Genomic DNA, 23,017 nt, shown 5'->3' with positions numbered 1-23,017 from the left:
TGATAAGAGTGGCTGGCTTTGCCTAGATTGTTTGTATAAACAACGTGGTTTATGCTGAGCAGCTGCTTTCCTTCAGGGACTCTGGAGTTTTGGTATGTGCTCAGCAGAGGATGCCTAGGTAACAAGCCCCCCACCAAAAACCCTGTGTACTGCATCTCTAATGAACTTCCCCAGAAGACCACATTTCACAGGTGTTGTCACAATTGGGGGAATGAAACATACATTGTGTGATTTCACAGGAGAGACCTCTTGGAAGCTTGTGCTTAGTTTCCTCCACATTTTACCCATGTGCCTTTTCCTTGGCCAATTTTGCTTTGGTTCTCCTCCCTGTATAAAAACGTAGTTGTGCATATGACTGTATGCACATGTATAGTCCTGTAAGTCCTCCTAGCAAATCACTGAACTTAGGGTGGTTTGTGGACCCCTGACACAGTGATCTGGAATGAGTTAATACACCTCACTGAGTCTGTTCCATCTTCTGTGAAATGTTTATGATCCTGACATCTCCCTTGCAGGGTGGCTGCCAAGTTAACATGTGATTGTATGTGTTGATTGTATGTGTCTGCAAAATGTCATACATATGTGAGTTGTTGCCATTCCTGTTGTTATTATTCTTATGATTATTTTATATGAATCATTGTCTTTTACGTTAGACCTCTTTCAGGTGCTTTGGGATATGCTTCCTTGATGCATTTGGGGCTGGGGGAGGCAAGGCATCCAAGTCACTCCCTTTTCTCAGCTTGGCCCTGCTATGATTCCGTAATTAGCCCATAAGAGACCAAGTAGAGCTGAAAGGACTTGCATATACTGAGACTGCTTCTACCCAGCTAGAATCTAGAACTGTGTAGCAACCCCTATTTTTTTTGTTTGCTGAGCATGCAGCTAATACCATCTTCATTTCCATCTATCAGTATCCTGATACTTTTTATAAGGAGGGTAAGACTGCTTAATCTCAGAGAAGGTAGGTTCCTATCCCAGCCCAGAGGATAAATCCTGGTTAGTCAAAACAAATCATGATAAAACAATCTCATTCCCCTTGATCACTGATTGGTTTATGAGTAGACAGGAGACTATGTTCTGATTTATGAGATGGAAGAATAAGACTACTAGGGAGTATTTCTCTTCCTCCATAAGAAGACAAAGCCTCATGAGGCAAAAGCCCTTTGCCTCTTGACTCTTTCTTGCCGAGAACATGAATGTGATGACTGGAAGCACAGTGGCCATTTTGAGTCCATGAGGACACAAGCTATTCAAGTAAGGATGTCAGAGCAGATGGACAGAAAGACCTTTGCCTTTAATGGTGGCATGAAACATCACAATGTTTCCTTATTAAGACACAGTGTCCAACATGAGATAAGGACTCCAATAAGAGAAACTTTAAAAATATTGCTTTATTAGTATTGGATACATACAATATTTATAATATATCAGTAGTATATAAGGTCTGTTAATAGATATCCCTATAAATCAATGAATGTGGCATATTTGAAGCAAACATTTGCATAAATGGTTATTAGAACCTTACTGTAAAACTGCCCTTGTTCAAAATCCCCAAAACAGGCTTCTTGTTGGACTATTACAAAGAAACTAACATTTTTAAAGCAATAGTAGCAAAGCATATTCTGAAATACAGCCTTTAATAGAAATGCTTTATTCTGTATATACCATTTCGAGTTGTAAAATACTATTACTCTTACTATTACCATTGAGTGTTTGGGGGTCAGTTGTTTGAGGCAGAAAGAATGATGATGGAAAGCACTTTTTTTTTCTTTACAAAAACTGGGAAGAAGATCACATGGTATCTATAACAGGAAACTTTAGGTGACTCAATTCAAACTCATCTCTTCAGTAGCTTCAGTAAACACCTGCTGTCATATTTGACACTGCTTGTTAATAAGTGGAAAATTTTTAAAGAATCTATATCTTAGCATAAATGCTTAGCTGGCTTAGAATTCGTGAATAATTGATGATAATTTTGAGTGAGGTGCACTGATGGTGTGCACCGGTGTAGTTGGCTTTATACCATCCATCCTCTTTCCAAAGGATTTCTGTGAGTGTCCTATTAACTTCCGAGGAACCAAATGGCACTTTTCTTTCACTAAATTGATTGATTAATGGATGAATGTAAGCTACATTTTCTGAAGAAAGCCCAAACGTCCTGTGGGTGTTTTATAAACTCTGCCTTAGAATGTAAGAGGGAGTTTATGAGATACACACCCTTTCTTTCCAGAAACATCCTCTTTAGGCAGGGCTAAATGACCAGTGGCTGAGGTCAGCACTGCAGGAGGTCTCTGCTGGTGACCCCCGCGCTTCCAACATAAACATGCTTGTGTTTCTTTTCTTCTCTGTCTGTTTCATTTTCAATTTTTCTCCCTTTCCCTTTGTCTTTGGCCAGTGTTTGTGTACTGTGGCAGTTAGGAGTAAAGAGGTGGCTGATTTCCATTATGTAGTAGTTCAAGTCATTCAGCATGTGGCAAACAGGAGTAGTAGGTACTGAAAGTTAGCAGTGGGTGTAAAATGCTCTGAAGAGTTACAAGTGCCAAACAAGAGGGAACTGGAGATGTTACCTTTTTTTTTAATATAAATTTATTTATTTTGGCTGCATTGGGTCTTCGTTGCTGCACTCAGGCTTTCTCTAGTTGCGGCGAACGGGGGCTACTCTTTGTTGCGGTGCGCAGGCTTCTCACTGCAGTGGCTTCTTTTGTTGCGGAGCACAGGCTCTAGGTATGTGGGCTTCAGTAGTTGTGGCACACGGGCTCAGTAGATGTGTCTCACGGGCTCTAGAATGCAGAGTTTCGTATTTGAAGCCGATTCCCCATTGCTTTTTAAAAATAAGCCTTTTATTCTAGGATAATGTTAGTTTTACAGAAAAATTGGAAAGATAGTAGGGAGTTCCTGAATATCCCACACTTAGTTTCCCTTTCTCTTAATATCTTATACTGTATGGTATATTTGCCACAATTAATGACCAATATTGGTGCATTATTATAACTGAAGTTCATACTTTATGTAAATTTCTTTGTTTTTACCCAGTGTCCTTTTTATGGTCTAGAATCCTATCCAGGACGCCATGTAACATTTAGTTGTCATGTCTCCTTAGGCTCCTCTTGGCTGAGACTCTTTCTCAAACTTTCTTTGGTTTGGATGACCTTGACAAATTTATGGAGCACTGGTTAAGTATTTTGTTAGAATGCCCCTCAACTGGAATTTCTCTTATGTTTTTCTTATGAATAGAGTGACCTTGTAGGTTTTTGGGAGGAAGGCCACAGAGGTAAAGTCTGGTGCTCATTGTATCATATCAAGGATATGCACTCTCAATATGGCTTACCACTGTTGAGGTTAACTTTGATTACCTGGATGAGGTAATGTTTGTCAAGTTTCCACTATAAAGTTATTCTTTTCCTTTCCCCTTTCTTTATTGTACTCTTTGGAAGGAAGTCACAGTTCCCAATCCACACTTAAAGGGTGGGGAGTTACGCTCCACCTCCTGGAAGGTAGAGTATCTATATAAATTATTCAAAATTCTTATGCATATGGGATCTGTGTCTTCTCCCTCATCTATCTATTCATTCATTTATTTATATGGATGCATGGATATTTATTTTGTACTTAACATAGAAGCCAATAATGGTTTACTTTGATGCTCATATTGTCCCATATTTGGCCTTTGGGAACTTTTTCAGCTGGCTTCTGTGTGCCTTGGATATACCTCCATGATTGTGGGTGTTTTTGAGCACTTCCTTACTTTCCAGCACTGTAAGATGCTCCTGGCTCATCTGGTATATTTGCTGCCTCAGCCTTAGCATTAGCCATTTCTCCAAGGATTTCTGGTTCCTTTTACTAGAGAACGATACCAGAAACCAAGGTCTGGGTATGAGGTCTTCTTGTTGTTACTGGTGTATCTTTGCTTCTAGGCCATCTCAGCTTAGAGAACAAGGAAATATGTGTGTACACTTACTCCTGTGTATACTTATCTCTACATGTAATAATCTATATCTATATTAAATTAAACATGAGTTCAAATGGATGTCTCCAACTCTAATCCATTATTATATGGATCATACTAACTTTCTCCCCTTGTTTATCTATAACTTCCCACTCCAAGAGTAAGAAATCTGGTTCCCAAAGTTTGTCATCCATTTTCTTAATTGTTCAATTCCAGCATACATGTAGAGTGGTTTCAGAAGTGATAACCTATATTCCCATAGGAAACAACTTTATCAAGTATAGGTCAGTGCTTATGTACAGTTCCTTTTGCATTTGGTTTTATAGAATTCAGTGATTTCAAATGTTACTTAGAGCATTACCTCTCTACCTGCCCCCTTTTGGTGAAGTTGTTACATTTAATTGTAATACAGTCAGATAGTTTTGTCACATTATGCATTTCATCCTTTGATTTTCCACCTTCCTAAATTAGTATTTTTTTAAATTCACACATTAAAGTTCATTCTTTGGTTTTGCTGTAAATTTCTATGGATTTTGACAAATGCATCATGTCATGTATCTACCATTACAGTATCATACAGAATAGTTTCATGGCACTAAAAAAAAAATTCCCTTTGCTTTATCTATGCCCCTACCCCCATCTTCTGCAGAACCTCTGGCAACCACTGATCGGTTTTTACCATCTCTATTGTTTTTTCTATTTCAGAATGTGCTATAATTGGAATCATACTGTGTGGCCCTTTCAGACTGGCTTTTTAAATAGCAATAGCATTTAATATTAATCTGCATATTTGCATGGTTTGATAGATCTCTTTTTTTTTTTGCGGTACGCGTGCCTCTCACTGTTGTGACCTCTCTCGTTGTGGAGCACAGGCTCCGGACACGCGGGCTCAGCGGCCATGGCTCATGGGCCTAGCTGCTCCGTGGCATGTGGGATCTTCCCGGACCGGGGCACGAACCCGTGTCCCCTGCATCAGCAGGCGGACTCTCAACCACTGCGTAACCAGGGAAGCCTGATCATTCTTTTTTATCATACAATAGTATTCTATTATACGGATGTAAGCACACTGATTATCCATTCACCTACTGAATCTTGGTTTTGGTGATTTTGAAGAAAGCTTCCATAAATATTGCAAATTTTTCTTGTGCAAGTTTTTATGTGGATATAAGTTTTCAAATCAGTTGGATAAATACCAAGGAACACAATTACTGCATCCTATGGTAAGACTTTGTTTAGCTTTGCTATAAAGTGCCAAACTGTCACTGAGAGTGGCTGTATCATTTTACATCTCATCAGCAATGGAGTTCCTGTTGCTCTGCATCCTTACCAACAATTGTAAGTTGTTTTTTCTTAAATTTAAGCCATTCTAATAGCTGTGTAGTTTCTTATTATTGTTTTAATTTGCATCTCCATAATGAAAAATGATGTTGTGCATATTTTCATATGCTTATTTTCCATGTGTATATCTTCTGTGGTAAGGTAACTTTTCAGGTCTTTTGCTCATTTTTAAATAGGGTTTTTTGCTTTTGGTGTTGTATATTAAAAAAAAAATCATCAAACCTAAAGTTACTTTGATTTTCTTTTATGTTCTCTTATAAAAGTTTTATAGTTTTCTATTTTGCATTGAGGCGTATGATACAATTTGAGAATTTTAATTAAGGTCTGTGTCTAGGTTTATTCATTTGTATATGGATGTACAATTTTTCAACACTATTTGCTGATAAGTCTACATTTCTCCATTGATTGCATTTGCTCCTTTGTCAGATATCAATTGATTATATTTGTGTAAGTCTGTCTCTGGGCTCTTGATTCTATTCTGTTGACCTATGTGTCTGTTCTTTCACCAAACCCATCATATCTTGATTATTGTAGTTTTATAGTAAGTCTTGAAATCAAATAGTTTGAGTCTTCCAACTTTGTTCTTCTTCAATACTGTATTGACTACTCTAAAACTTTTGCTTTTCCATATACATTTTAGAATTAGTGCAGATATCTACAAAGTACCTTGCTGTTGTTTTGAATGGAATTATGTTGAACCTGTAGATCAAGCTGGGAAGAATTGACATTGAGTCTTCTAATTCATGAACATCGAACTTCTTCCCATTTATTTTCATCTTTGATTATTTCGTTGTAATTTTCCACATACAGAAGACTTGTACATATTTCAGATTGATACTTCATTATTTTATTTTTGGTGCTATTATAAATGTAAATTATATTGTTACAATTTCTTATTCTCATTGTTCGGTAGACATTGCTTTTATCTAAGAAAGCAATTAATTTTTGCATATTAATCTTATATTCTACAACCTTGCTCTACTTATATCATTCATTCCAGGAGTTTTTGGTAGAATCTTTGGGATTTTCTAGATAAATAGTCATGTCATCTGTGAATAAAATCAGTTTTATTTCTTCTCTTCATGACCTTTTTTTTTTTTTTTTTTTTTTTTTTTTTTTTTTTTTGCGGTATGCGGGCCTCTCACTGTTGTGGCCTCTCCCGTTGCGGAGCACAGGCTCCGGATGCGCAGGCCCAGCGGCCATGGCTCACGGGCCCAGCCGCTCCGCGGCATATGGGATCCTCCCAGACCGGGGCACGAACCCGCATCCCCTGCATCGGCAGGCGGACTCTCAACCACTGCGCCACCAGGGAGGCCCTCTTCATGACCTTTTAACAAAACAATATCAAGAAGTCCTAGAATATAACAGAAGGAAACAAAAGATTCTTTTTCAATTCTCTCCTACGTTTCCTATGGAGTCTTTTTTTTCAAAAACTATCAGCACAACTACATTTAAACTTTCCTCTGTACTAGGTGCATTGAAAGAAGAGGAAAAAAAATGTCTTATGTATTTATTTAAGGGAAAAAATTTCTCAAACAGAAATTTCTAGGGAGGAAATGAAAACTTAGGGAAGATGTTGTAACTCTCCCAGAGTTGATTGAATTTTCCAAGTCCTCCCTTTGATGGACTAATAACTATCTTTTTTATGATATGATATTTAATTGTAAAATTCTTGCAAAACATGTATTCCAGTCTTTCTTTGCAGGAACACAATTGGACATCATAAGTATACCATTAGTATGTTGTGTACTTGTAATCCAGTCATAGAATATCCCTTTTTCAAGGGCAAAGTAATAATCTATGGTGTGTTACACTTAAGCTTTGAGCTGTTGATTTCTTTCAGGAATACACAAATAGATCTTGCAATGAAATTAATGCATAACCATTACGCAAAGACATGTGCTGATTACACACTGATGATACATTGATTACAGACCTTAGCAGAAGAGAAATGGAGATCACCACCCAACACATGAATTGAACCATTAGGTAGATTGCCCTATGCTAAAATAAGATGCACAAACACTGACCTGCCACGTTAAGGAAATTAATTTACTAGTGAACCAGACTAAGGTAACACAGGCAAGTAAATACATCATCAGTCTGAACTTCTGACTGTAAGCAGTGGCAGTACAAGAATTCCTTACTGTGGTGCAAATACCTTAGCAAGTTATATTTCATATAAGCAAGGTTGCATTTATTTGTTTAACATAAATATGTGCACTGTATGTGAGGCATTGTGACAGATAAAGGGAGGGCGGTCAAAAGATAGAAATAAATCAACTTGGCTTTGGCCTTCTTAATTGTATTAATTAGATTCTGAGTTCAAGCCATAGAGATTTTTTGGAACTGACTTATATAGAAGAGGAAGGTTATTTTGTAGGAGTGTCTTGCATAATAAGAGGAAGGGTGGAGAACGACTTCAGGAGCCTTGGGCTCTGAAGGACGCAGGAAGCTCTCTTCCTCTGCCTCTCACCTCTGTCTCTCTTTTTTAAAAATATTTTTTCTATTGAAGTATAGTTAGTTGCTTTACAATATTATGTAGGTTACAGGTATATAATATAGTGATTCACAATTTTTAAAAGTTATACTTCATTTATAGTTATTATAAAATATTAGCTATATTCCCTATGTTGTACAATATATCCTTGTAGCTTATTTTACACCTAATAGTTTATACCTCTTACTCCCTACCCCTACATTGCCCCTGCCCCCTTCTCTCTCCCCACTGGTGACCAGTAGTTTGTTCTCTAGGTCTGTAAGTCTGCTTCTTTTTGTTATATTCACTAGTTTGTTGTATTTTTTAGATTCCACATGTAAGTGATATCATACAATATTTGTCTTATTCTGTCTGGCTTATTTCACTTAGTGTAATGCCCTCCAAATCCATCCATGTTGCTGCAGATGGCAGAATTTCATTCTTTTTTATGGCTGAGTAATATCCCTATATATATTAGGTGTGTGGATGGATTTGGTGTCTCCAAATATATACAAGTGTGTATATATATATATATACACACACACACACACACCACATCTTCTTTAACCCTCCATCTGTTAATGGATACTTAGGTTGCTTCCATATCTTGGCAATTATAAATAGTGCTGCTATGAACATTGAGGTGCATGTATCTTTTTGAATTAGTGTTTTCATTTTATTCGGATATATATCTAGGAGTAGAATTGCTGGGTCATTTGGTAACTCTATTTTTAGTTTTATGAGGAACCTCCATACTGTTTTCCAAAGTGGCTGCACCAGTTTACACTCCCACCAACGTCATACGAGGGTTCCCTTTTCTCCACATCCTCACCAACATTTGTCTGACTCTCTTCTTTACGTTTAGTTTATGCTTCTCTTTAGCATCTGACCTTTTCTACTCCCTGGGCACATATTAGAAAAGAGTTTTACATTTATTCCTCCAACAAATATTTACTGAGTGCTCATCATTCCAAGCTTTGTTCTAAGTACCTAAACACAGGTAGTAATGAAGAGATTAGAACACCTGTCCTCCTAGAGTTTATACCCTAGTGTGTGGAGATAGACACTCAGCAATAAACATCAAAAATAAGAAAAATGTTAGGGTGTGATAAGTTCTAAAGGTAAAAATAATGAGAACAGCCTGAGGAGGACTCACTGTGCTGGGAATAAGGAAGAGAGGTTGCAGTTTTAGACAGGATGTCAGAAGAGGCCTCCTTCATAGGATAGCATTGCACAGAAAGACTGAAGGAAGTGCAGCATTTGGCCGTGTAGGTATATAGGGGAAGAGTCCTGGGCAGAGGGAATCGTTAGGGTAAAGGTCTCTAGGTGGACTGTGTCAAGCGTATTGCAGAACAGCACGGAAGCCAGCATGCCTGGAACAGAGACTGTGAGGATAAAGAGGTTAGAGGAAAGATGTAACAGGGCCACAGGTCATGTAGAACTTTGCAGACTATTATAAGAACTGGGTTTTTTCCCCCCCAAAAAAATAAGCGTTTTGAGGAGATGAAAAATCTGATTCATTTTCAAGGTTAGTTCTTACTTTCTGAGCTACGTCGAGACAGAGGAGTGAAGCCATCAACCTTTCCCCTATTCCTTCTTTTTAGTCTCTGTTACAGAGGAGAGAGCTCACTTGCCTATCCCAGGCCAGTCATTGCTTTCTGAGGAGCTGTGGTTTGGTCCATGAGCTTGGTTCCTGGAGTGTACTTCCTTTTTTTCTTCTTTCTTTTTTATAGGTTATGTGATACAGTACCTTACATAAAGAACAGTGCGTTTGCAAATTTAAATGCTATCTGTATGTACAGTGGCATATATTCTTATCAAAGATAAATTAAAGTTTCTGTTTATCAGTTTCAAAATGCATCTATATAGATTGCTAAAACTGACAAACAGAATGAGGCATAAAATAGTCAAGTGTTCTACATTATCAGGGAGCCTCCTTTTAACAGTCTTTTCCCCCTTTTTAAAAAGTTTTGAAAACGGTCTGTTAAAAGGCAACATTTCAGGTTAACCACCAATTCTTCTAGTCTATATTAATAAAAGTAGATATGTGTAGATATGAATATGTGTAGATTATGTAATGTGCACATTCAGGGTTTCAAACAAGCATACACAGGTCGCATCCCTGCATATGCAGCATGGGTGGGACGGCACGGGAAAGGTGAGGGGCTGGTGTAGGAGAACGGTTTTCAGAAAGTGGGGAGCAGTTGGAGGGGAGAAAGTAAGGAAGCTGGCAACCCATTAGTTGTTCACGAAGTGTCAGTTATGATCTAACAGATTAAAATGTGTTCATAAATATTTTGTCACCCAGGTTATAGCTAAATGTAGTAAGAGGGGTATCGCTAAATTCTAAAGGGAGGTTGAGAGGAGGGGAAATCACTTTTTAAGTGTGTCATTAAGGCACTTGAGCTGAAAAGGCAGTTTAGATTTGGCCATGTGGAGATGGGAGTGAAGGTAGGGGTGGGAGAAGAGGTCACATAATGTGGAAGAATGTGCCCTCCCTGGGGCCGGGGTAGGGAAAGCTTTTCAGACAGTATCTTCTGCACAAATTATGCCTGAGTTTACTCAAGAGGCTGCCGAGCTGCTCAACAATAATGGGTAATTGCCTCTGCAAATGCATCCTCCTTTCACTTATGCACCCCAATAAACACCTGTAGGGAAAGGGATTAGGAACAAACGTCAATGTGAAACATTATTTTTATGAACATGATTGTTGCATGGAGCTGTTGCATAGCAATCTTCTATGAGAAAGTCTGTAGACACGTTGATCAAAGAAGTAGGAAAATTTCCACTTAACCTTCTTCGCTTTGGATACTTAATCCTGAGCACCAATACTGGGCATGCGCTATGGTCCAAATTCCAAAAATGGTGGAGGCACTGGTGTCTGAAAAGTCAGAGAGAAATCCACTCATAGTGTATATCTAAAATATATCCTATTTCAGGTATTGTGATTACTTTGTGAGTGTAAAATCATACGCTGAGGGCAGATTTGAATTTCAAGAATAAAAAAAAATATTCCCTATATAAAAGGGGAAAATATGGGGAAACTGGCCAGGTGTAGTTCATATTATCTGTTCCCCTAACACAAAAACAAAGAGAAGGATTCTAAGAACAAGTAAGTTGACACTCGGGGGATAAAAGAGAAGTTTAAAAATTTCTGAACCTGGATAGAGCTTGCCCTTTTTTTTTTTTACGGGCCCAGCCGCTCCACGGCATGTGGGATCTTCCCAGACCGGGGCACGAACCCGTGTCCCCTGCATTGGCAGGCGGACTCTCAACCACGGCACCACCAGGGAAGCCCAAAACTTTTCTCTTTAAAGGCCCTGTTAAAAAAATAAATATTAAGCTACCTACTGAGAGAACATATCTGACAAAGCACTAGTTTCTAAACTATGTAAAGATCTCACAAAACTCAGCATTAAATAAATAGTCCACTCAAAAATGTGCAAAAGACATGAACAGACATTTCAATGAAGAGGATGTAAAGATGGCAAGTCATCACATGTAAAGGTGTTCATTAGTCACTCGGGAAATACTAGTCCACAGTGAGATATCACTATACTATAGACCTGTCAGAAGGACTAAAATAAAACACAGTGACAGCACTAAATGTTGCGGATGACCTGGGAAGTCACAGCCTCACATTGTTGAGGGGATGTAAAATTGTACAGCCACTTGCAGCCAACTCTGAAAGACAGTTCGGAACTTTCTTAACTAAACATACAACTACAGTGTTACTCAGCAGTCACATTCTTGGGCATTTATCACAGAGAAGTGAAGAATTATGTTCACACAAATACCTGTATGTCAATATTTATAGCAGCTTTATTCATTATAACGAAAAACTGAATACAAGCCAGATGTCTTCAGTGGGTGAGTGGTTAAAGAAACCATGGTACATTTATACCATGGAATACAACTCAGCAATAAAAAAGACCAACCTGAATGAATCTCCAGAGATTATTCTAAGTGGTAAAAGCCAATAGAAAAAGGTTACATAAAAATTATAGAAATGGGGAACAGACTAGTGGTTGCCAGTGGTTAGGGTGAGAGAGTGGGAGTAGGAGGTATGTGTGACTGCAGAAGGGTAAAATGAAGGATCATTTTGATGATGGAAGTGTTCTGTATCTTGACTATATCAATATACATATGCTGATTGTGACTATAGTTTTGCAAGATTCTAACAGAGGAACCCAAGTTAAAGGTATACCTCTCTGTATTACATCTGATAATTGCAGGTGAATCTACAATTGTCTCAAGGTAAAAAGTTTGATTAAAAAGTTAACAAGAAAAATTTACAGAGTATTGGCTTTATACTAAAAATTCAGGGGGGAAAAAGAGACCTACTGAAAAAAAAAAGATTAAAGATGAGCTCAAATGAAGATAAAATTGGAAACCGTATGAAGAATGTCAGAAAGATAAGAAATAGCATAAAGACTAGAAAATGTAGCCATAGAATTAAAATCATCAACAGAAGCAGTAAGTAGCAGAATCAACACTTCATTAAGTAAAACCAGGAATGTGGAGAATCATGATGAAGATTGTGGGAAGCCACCACTTCCCTGGTGGCTCAGTGGTTAATAATCCACCTGCCAGTGAGGGGAAACGAGTTCGATCCCTGGTCCGGGAAGATCCCACATGCCACGGAGCAGCTAAGCCTGTGCGCCACAACTATTGAGCCTGCCCTCTAGAGCCCGAGAGCCACAACTACTGAGCCCGCGTGCCACAACTTCCGAAGCCCATGCGCCTAGAGCCCGTGCTCCGCAACAAGAGAAGCCACTGCAATGAGAAGCCCGCGCACCACAATGAAGATTAGCTCCTGCTCGCCACAACTAGAGAAAGCCTGCGCGCAGCAACGAAGACACAACACAGCAAAAAAAATTAAAATAAAATAAAATAAAAAATAAAAATTCTTCAAAAAAAAGAAAATGGTGGTGGCCATGAGAACGTGCCTTTTGGATGTACAACTACAGTGGTGAGCATAACTGACCAAGAGCCCCAGCTGCTGGGTGGGCCTCCAGCCTTCTTTCCTTCTCCTTATTGGGGGTCACCCTTGCTTTGTGGTCGGACTGCCTTCCCAGTCTTACCTAGCTCCCTCTCCATTTTCTCTTAACACAAGTGTTTTCCTTCATACAATCCTTGGATTTGTAACCACATCTTGGCTTCTGCTTTTTGGAGGACCTGAACTAACACAAAAATCTACCAAGAATTTGAGGCCTTAGATTCAGTATAGGGCTGAGATTCAGTAAAGGGCTCAGTAAAGACAGAGACTAAAAACAAGCGATGAATTGAAAATTTATAATTGGAAATAAGTCATCCATCCCTGGCTAATGCAAAGAATACCAGCAACCAGCTGTCAGTCCCTCAAGCAGGAGACCTTTGGTTCTTTTCTGGATCTACTGAACAGCTACAAAGAGAAGATCTCTACGTACTGATGTTGGAGGTCTGCTTAGGAAAATGGCATTCCATGCCAACCTGCCAACAAGCATTACTAAGTTTCCAATCAGTTTTTTCATATCTAATTCTTAAATACCAGTGGACCAAGGATCACCAGCTCTTAGGGAAAGCCTCCAACAAGGAAGAAAGATATTGAAATGAATAAATGAAAAGAGCCAACTGGAGCTCATACAGATAAAGTAGACAGATGTAAAAAGAACTGGAAACGAAGACTATTTCTAATCCTCAAAGATATATATGACATTACTTCCATAAAACAGGATGCTATTTTTTAAAATAAATAGCCAGAGATTAAAAGAGAGCTCTTGGAAAATAAAAATTGTCGCAAAGAAATCAATTTTAAAATTGGAAGATAAAGTCATGGATATTTTCCAGAAAGTAGAAAAAAGAAGGAAGGAAATGGAAAAATAAGAGAAACGTATTCTTAAGATTGATCTAAATGTATCTTTTTTAAAATTAATTAATTATTTATTTTTGGCTGCATTGGGTCTTCCTTGCTGCGCGCAGGCTTTCTCTAGTTGTGGCGAGCAGAGGCTACTATTTGTTGTAGTGCACCAGCTTCTCATCGTGGTGGTTTCTCTTGTTGTGGAGCACGGGCTCTAGGTGCGCGGGGTTCAGTGTTTGTGACATGCGGGCTCAGTAGCTGTGGCACATGGACTTAGTTGCTCCATGGCATGTGGGATCTTCCCAGACCAGGGCTCGAACCCATATCCCCTGCATTGGCAAGCAGATTCTTAACCACTGAGCCACCAGGGAAGTCCCTAAGCGTATCTTTAAAAGAGAGAAGAGAGAGAAATAGAGGGCAAGAAGTGATTAAATAAATAATACAAAATAATTTTACAGAACTGACAAATTAAAAGTGCCCGCTGAGCGCTCAGTGTATGGAATGGTGGTGCGCTGGGGGGAGGGGAGTGGTAAACACCACACATGTTGTGAAATTCCAGCAAACCAGTAATAGAATATCTTTAAATTTTTCCTATGAAACATTAGAATCAGTATCAATTTATTAATGCTTAAAATATCCAAACAGGAGATTATGTATAAAAAATGGAAAACTGCATGAAACAGAGCAGAGATTCTTCAGATGCATAGATGGTTTGTGAATTATTTGCCTTGTTTCCTACAGTTTTGTATAAATGTGCATTGTTTTAGTGAGAGACAGAGTTTTCCGAAATTTCCCTGATAAGTTCATGATATAAAGGAAGAGATGCATGAGTGGATAGATGATAGATAAGCAAATAGACATGGATGGCTGGCTGGATGGCTGGACGGATGGATAGATAGATAGGCAGGCAGATAGAGTGAAGAAACCACAGTTAGAGAGGAGACTTGAGTATTCCTTACATCATGTCTATCTAAGACTTGCATTATTTGCTTTTTACTTTTTAACTCAATTATATGATTTGGGCTTTCCTGGACATTACTAAAGTGAGAAAAAATACTTTTAAGACCTGAATTATCTAAAGAGCCTTATCTGACAACATCTTCTATTCAGAACACATTCACAAATTCTAAAGCTAAAATTGGAGAGTTTTAGAGCTGAGTGAAATATATGATAATACTAATATAAACTGGCATTGTTTTTATGATAGTGTTTTTGAATCACATTCACAGCCACAATTTCATTTGTTCCTTCAACAGTATTTTGAGTTCTGGAATCCATGTTTACTTATTACATTTGATTTACAATTCTTCACATGTTCTAAGAAAAACTCAACAGAAAAGTACTCAGCAAACAATGACAAAAAAATATATAAATTTGTCATACTCATTACAAAGAAGTTTGTAAGTCAGCGTTAATCGATAGGAATAGACCTGAAATGATGTGTTCTTTATGTTTATGTGAATCTGAATTACTAAAACTTGAAGATCTAACAGTAATGGTTCAGTCAACAACATTGATAGAAGCAGATTTAATTTTAAGCAAAGTTTCTCAAGAAGTGAGATTGTTCCCTTAATTTTTTTTTGTAATACACATTTTTTTTTATGGATTACAAAGTAGCACATGTTCTTTTTGGAAACTTGGAAATTATCACACAAAAGGACATTAAAACCACCCATAATCCTAAATTCAGAAATAACAAATATTAAGATTTTAGCATACATTTTTCCGATCTTTTTCTATGCCTAGAAAACAAAATCATCAAATTGTGTATACATTAACCACCTTTAATAAATTTAAACAGGTTGATAAGAATTCCAAAATATGCTATACACTTACCCATTAAATAAACAGATAATCGAACATATTTTAAACTTTCCTTGATAACGCTGAGTCCTCGTCCCAATTGTTCTTTAATGACATTCTCCAGATCTCTTGGGAGGCGTCAGCCCCTGGCTCTGGTGCTCCACAGTCCCTCACTTCTCTTTTAAAAAACCTGTTCCTAAAAAAAATAAAAATAAAATAAAAATAAAATAAATAAAAAACCTGTCCCTAATTCTGGTTTTGATGGGTTGTTTTATCATGAATGGTCAGGAATTAACTGATATTTCTTTCTGCTTTAAGAATAGTAATCCTGGGTAGTGTGTGTCTGTTTCTAATTTAATGTGTCTAATTTGCTGTGGAGTGGGAAACCAAATAGCTAAGTTTATTAATAATCCTGACTCCACCCAGAGCAGTAAGTATAGCTAGTGTTTTTGTTTTTATTTTTTTTTACAAAGTACATTTTGGTTTGTTGAAGGTAATACACAGTCAGGCATAAAATTTGCCTGTGCTTAAATTTATACTCATAGCTAGAATTTTTTTGAGCACTTAGTTCATTCCAGGAAATTTCTGTGATCAGTGCTTTTAATCTTCAAAATAACTGACTGGGAAACTCAGGATTAGCAGAGATTAATTCATTTGTACAAATTTATACAAAGACATTGACTTTTTAAAAAAATTTATTGAAGTATAGTTGATTTACAATGTTGTGTTAATTTCTATTGTACGATGAAGTGATTCAGTTATACATCCATATATATATATTCTTTTTCATATTCTTTTCCATTATGGTTTATCACAGGATATTGAATATAGTTCCCTGTGCTATATAGTAGGACCTTGTTGTTCATCCATTCTATATGTAATAGTTTGCATCTGCTAATCTGAAACTCCCAATCCATTCTCCCCCCACCCTTGTCAACCACTAGTCTGTTTTCTATACCTGTGAGTCTGTTTCTGTTTCGTAGATAAGTTCATTTATGCAAAGACAGTGGCTTTTAAAATTTTTTTTTAATTAAAAAAATTTTTTTTTAAATTTTGGGTCTTCGTTGCTGCATGCGGGCATTCTCTACTTGTGGTGAGCGGGAGCTACTCTTCGTTGTGGTGTGTGGGCTTCTCATTGAGGTGGCTTCTCTTGTTGTGGAGCACGGGCTCCAGACGCGTGAGCTTCAGTAGTTGTGGCACTCAGGCTCAGTAGTTGTGGCTCACAGGCTTAGTTGCTCCGTGGCATGTGGGATCTTCCTGGACGAGGGCTCGAACCCGTGTCCCCTACATTGGCAGGTGGATTCTTAACCACTGAGCCACCAGGGAAGCCCAAGACAATGGCTGTTGAAGCAGGATTAATAGCGCCTGAAATCTGGAGAAGGAAATTTTTATTCTGGTGATTTTAAGCCTACATGATTGGTAGGATGTTTGTGCTATTAAGAACTAGGGAAAAAAAAAAAAAAAGAACTAGGAGTATGCACCCCTAGTGGAAGGCAAGGTGATTTTAGAGTGTGCACTAAGGCATTTTATGTACAAGGATATGGACGTAAAAATAAACAACGTTGAATTACATAGTGAGCCTAAATCAGCTTCAGTTTTTCTGATTCTGTCAAGGAGAAAGTCTTGATGAGTGGTAATATGTTTTTAACTCCTTATTAAAACTCGCTGTGGGCTTCCCTGGTGGCGCAGGGGTTGAGGGTCCGCCTGCCGATGCAGGGGACGTGGGTTCGTGCCCCGGTCCGGGAAGATCCCACATGCCACAGAGTGGCTGGGCCCGTGAGCCATGGCCACTGAGCCTGTGCGTCCGGAGCCTGTGCTCCACAACGGGAGAGGCCACAGCAGTCAGAGGCCCGCGTATCACAAAAAAAAAAAAAAAAAAAAAAAAAAAAAAAAAAAAACTCGCTGTGATATCTTTTTGACAAAAAGAGAGAAAGCCTTAGATATAAAGCTTTCAGTCAGTAGTAGTATCTAGCTAGAATTCACTGACAATTTGCTTTCATCATTTATTTGTTAGGTTTATGCCTATTTAAAGAAAACGATAATGATTTTCCCTTTATGGATGTGATGTTTTTCTCAGAAGTTGAGGGGTTTTTTTTGGAGTCAAGTAACAAAAGATGTTTACAGATATGGCAGAAAAAACTATGAAGGTGGCGTATAAATTATTAAATACAAAAATGTCTCTAGGAGAAAAATTAATTTAAAAAATTAGAGTATAATCCATGAAGGGGATAGGGTTTTACATGCCTGGAGAACTTGGTTGTAAGAGATGATGAAATGCCCTAAATGAAAATGACACTTATTCTCCTTCTTGACTGCCTTCTGTTTCCTTGCCTTGCTTCTCTTAGGTCTAAGAACTGGAAGGTCTGGCACATTCATGGTGTGCTAGAGTTAGTTCATACCAGCTCCCGAGAGCTGACTGTTAAATTTTCAATAATTTTGTGAGCCATTGTTAAACATAGCCATTATTAAAAATTAAATTATACCAACTTAACATTAAATTATAAACAAAGGTAATAAATACTCAAAAGTCATCACTTCCTAATTATTTTACTACTTTCTTTGCTCTTGAGTTTTTTTTACATTTGCTGTATCTCTGGATTGGAAATACGATCACATGGTGTGCTACCCTACATCTCTTCCCAGTTCTGTGTTCAGTAACTTCATGTTGGCAATTCACAGTTAACCAGGTGGGAATATTTACACTGTGGAAATGGGCAAAATCAACAAGTTGGGGCCTTTTCCTTCTCTAGAGGTGGTTATGAAACAATTACCAGCACACCGCTGGGTACAAGAGTAAAAGGAACTGAACTTCCATATCCCTAGCCAAGTGACTCCTGGTGCAGTGTTTCTAATTGGTAGTGAAGACCTCCTTGAAAAGGAATAGATGGTAAGGAATTGAGAACCCATCTACAAGGGATGGCAGGTAGGAGTTGTTAATCATATTATAACAGCATTTTGTGGGTGAGAAATCCCACCTCCTGCTAGAGAATATATCTTCTAATTTGTTTTTCTTGTGAAAACTGAATCCAGCTTCCTTTTGTTTCGATTATTAGTTTTTAATTGAAATGTATTTATTTCAGTCATATCTTGGCAAGGAATCATATGCTTCAAAAGTTTGATTACTGGGCTTCCCTGGTGGCGCAGTGGTTGAGAGTCCGCCTGCCGATGCAGGGGACACGGGTTCGTGCCCCGGTCCGGGAAGATCCCACATGCCGCGGAGCGGCTGGGCCCGTGAGCCATGGCCGCTGAGCCTGTGCGTCCGCAGCCTGTGCTCCACAACGGGAGAGGCCACAGCAGTGAGAGGCCCGTGTACCGCAAAAAAAAAAAAAAAAAAAAAAAAGTTTGATTACTTTCTTCAGTGATGCGAACTTATTCTTAAAATCCTTAAAACGTAAAATACGCCAAAGCAGAGTGATGAAAATGTCAGTTGTCGTAACAGAATTTATGGCTTTGGTTTTAATACTAAGAGTGTTTTGAAAATATCTTGTCTCTTATCTTGTGCACTTAGTGGCTCTTATTCAGCTGAGAAAGAGGTTAAGTGAGAAATGAGTTGGCTCGCAAAGGATACATTTTTTCCACCCACTCCCAACCAGAACACACATATACTCTCATACTCTGATGTTAATTTGATTTGAAAAAATATCAGGAAACATCATCATCAATTTCTCCTCTTGCGAAAGTGATTATTCTTGCTTGACTGCCCTCTGCTGGAAATCCTGAAATATACACTTTGCCTCTACTTCCAGGGACTAGTTGCAGGTGGTATGCAACTTAATATAATGTGTGCAGTCTTCTCAAGGCATGTTAGGTGCAGGAGCCCAGGTACGCAAGATTAGAAATAAAACTGAGTTAAGCATTAAATGCAGTGGTCAAGTGTTGGTTTAATTAGCCATGAAAAATAGCCAGGTTTTGAATGGATCAAAGAAAACAATTATACATAATGGGTGAACTGAAGACAATTGACTACTGCGGAGGGAGAGGAATGCTTTAATTAAACTAAAAGATATACCTAATGTTAAATGAGGTGGTTACAAAAGCTCCACAAATAAATCTGCTTAACTGCTGAGTATAATATGAAAGATCAGAAGGAGTGTTTAAATGTACCTAATAAAAAAAAATGCAACCTTATTAAAATTGTATTGCTATTATTTAAAATGATAGTGAGCCTTTACTGTGTTCCGTAAGCTAAGCTACCACATTTAAGAATATTCCTTTACTTGTTTAAAATATTTAGGTTCCTCATTTATTATTAATTATGGTACAAAGATAGTGCTTGTGTGTATTTAAGAAGAGTATATTTCTTGTGATTTTTAAAGAAAATTCTTTTAGAGAGAATAATGACTGTGACATATCAGACCTTATAATGTACTAGTTTAGCATATACTTCTCTCTATATGTGTCAGGCTCTCCGGAGTTAGAAGAGTAGAAATCCACTGTCAAACAGGTTGAGTTGGTGGTGAATTGGCACTTTGGGACTCACGCTTGAATGGTATTACTCTGGAATATTTTTACTATAAAGACCAAATCCTTCATCTGTGGAATTTGAGCTAGTAAATGAAACAGACTTCTATCGGTGTATTTGCTGTTCAGTGTCTGAGCCTTTATTTCCTGCCCCATATTCTTTTTATGTCATTAAGAAATGAACAAGGAGATTAGAGAGGAAGGGCAGAGGAGAGGATGACCAAAAGTCAAAGAATTAATAGGAGAAGAGCAAAAAGCCCTTCTCTCCCCACACTGTTTTGTTTCCTTCTTGTCCCTCGTGTGGATTAGACTGTAAAGTTATGCTTGTAAAAAGCCAAGTTTCCCAATTCAAGGTATGCATTCTGCATCATCGAACATTACGACTCACGTATACAATAAGGACAAGACCTTTTTGGAAACAATGCTAATCAAGTGGTTATAGGTGTTAATTCTTTTGCAGTAAAAGCTGTACAAGTCAGTCATTTTTCCTATTGTAAAAATGACAGTTATGTACTTTACATTGAGGCTGCCGAGGGAAAGAAGGAGATTATAGAAACTCCTTCACTTCCCCCGAGTAAATGCGCTCTTTTCCACCACCCCCATCAGCGGTGGCACACCCAGCACGTTTCCCATTACTAAGTTGAAAGGAATATCAGAAGGCAGAATAAGATGGTTGACCTGGAATTTGATTTAACTTTTTGAGTGTCATAAGATGAACTCTTTAACCATGGATGTTCTGAATGGACTAAAACAATCCAAGACTTTTCAGAGTAAGATGTGATGAAACAATAATAGGAATGGAAAAAAAAATCCAGATTTGGGGAAAGCATGTACATTCTAAACTTTGTTGAAATTATACATTCATGTTTCAGGGTGAGAATATTAAAATATTATTTAGTCTAATGTCATTCTGAATGAAGAGTGTATTGTATGCAAAGAAGAAAGATTAGTGAAAGATAAATGTAATGAATAGCTACAATGTTTTGCATTTTAAAATGTTCTGTCACTGTGCTAATCATTTTACCACCATTATATCATTTAAATTTAAAAAACTCTGCTCTGAGGTGGGTACTTAATCATGCCCATATTACAGATAAGAAGAGTCAGGCTGGGAGGCCCAAAGTCACAGAGATGCTTAGTGCTAAAACTGGGAGTCTAATTCTGGTTTTCCTGACTCTAAGGGCAAAGTCCTTAAACACATAACGCATCAGCGATATCATTCCTTTTTTGAAAACCTTTGTCTCCTTACAAGTCACTATCCTGGTTATAAGACAAGGAATAGGCGGAGCTCTCGTGTTTTCGTACTTGGGAAATGAGGATGCTTGGGTTCTCTTAACTAAAGGCAACTGCGCATGACATTTCTAGATTGCCAATTTTCAAAGAATTATAAGAAATTGTACACAATGCTGAAACCCTGTGGAAGACAATTTTCATCCTCTTTGGATAAATTTCCATTGTCTACAGGCCATCATCTTTGTTCATGTTCCCAGAAACCTATTCCGGGGAAATGATCTGATAAACAGGCTGCTCCCAGAGCAGCACACGCCCCGTTCCCCACTCCCGTCTCTCTGCAGCATCTGCATTGGGCATGAGCCCGGATCCATATTTACGAGACATATGTAGACACTTTTCCCTTTCTTGGCAAACGCATAAATAGAATCCTAATGTCTACATGTAGGTACTATATAAATACAAAGTTGTGCATACTCTGTGGATGTCATGCATCATTTATCCATGTATTTTTAGCATCACCAACACATTTACATACGCTGTCATGTTTCAGACTGCACCTCAGTATAGTGCCTTTTTCAACTTGAACTCGGCAGCAGGCAACATCATTCTTGTAACATTTTCACCACAAATGAAGATCAAAAAGCAAGAAAATACATCCAAAGATAGAAGACACATTTTAAATGGGTAATACTTTCCTAATATGTTCTGAAGTTCCTACAGAATTATCTAGAGGAGAGGACTGAATCTTTTGCTCTGTAATTAGATTCATGCAATCATCTTAATGTATCTGTTATGCCAGGATTTCCTGAGATGAATGTTTACACCTTGGCCATTGTCTAAGGGGATATCGATAGGTAAACCACCATTTCCAGTTCTGTGTTAAAGGCCTCTGAAGTACAGCAGCAAAAAGGGAAGGATTCTTTAAATATGACTGAAGACGTTAAAGAATCTTCACTTGGGGATATAATATTTGAATTGACTCTTGGAGGATGAGTAGACCTTTGGATTTTCTTTTGGGTCCATCATTAGAGGAGGTAAAAATTAGTTGACCTAACAGATCAAGTCTAAGATCAAACGTAAGAAATTAATTGATCTGAGAAATAAAGTCCATGATGTTTGGATTTCTCAACAGGGATCAATCTTACATTTCAGAAAACCAGAAGGGAGCAGGTGATTTGCTTTTCTTTCTTTTATTAAAGCCCTGGACATGTCTACCTTTGACCTTATATTTCTGTGTACTGTGGATATGGCAAATCAGTTTAAGAGGTTTTTGGTAGAACCATACCAAAAATTTTTCAAGCCTTTTCCTTGAGAAGCAGAACATTGTATTAAGTGAAAATTTTCATGGAATAGTTAAGTGTGAAACAGATAAAGGCAGACAGCTAGTCTGGTTGAAGTAAGGGACAGGAAGAAAAGACCACCTACATGGTACTGTTTGAAATTTCCTGAATTGGTTAAAAAAAAAAAAAAAAAGTCTGTGTGTGTGTGTGTGTATGTGTGTGATTTCCCTAAGTTCCTAAATTGCTTTGATTGCTCATAGCTTGTATCTAAAGAACTCTGACTCTAACCCAGTGTGTTTACCCGGTTCTGTGGAGTTTTGGTGACCCAGGAAAGACCTCTGTTTGTCTGTCCTTCATCCCTTCCTTCCAGTGGCTACTTAAGGAACAAGTGTTATGTGTTCGATTCAAGAGTGGTTTTCAAAGTGTCATGTGAGCAGTAATCCCACAGGAAGCATGTTAGATGCAGATTCCTGGACCGTCTCCAATGGTATTGATACCTATAGGCCTAGGGTAGAGCTCAGGTATCTCTCTGGATGTCAGTTGCCCTCCAGGCAATTCTGATGAAGTGGTCTATCAGATATATGGGCTACAGTGTAGACCACAGTGGAGAAAAAAGAGGATTGAAAGAATAATAAATT

The sequence above is a fragment of the Mesoplodon bidens genome (genome assembly GCF_964165515.1).
Source record: "Mesoplodon bidens genome assembly, chromosome: 10".
In the NCBI taxonomy this organism is placed as follows: Eukaryota; Metazoa; Chordata; class Mammalia; order Artiodactyla; family Ziphiidae; genus Mesoplodon; species Mesoplodon bidens.
Note: the sequence above shows the minus strand (reverse complement) of the source record.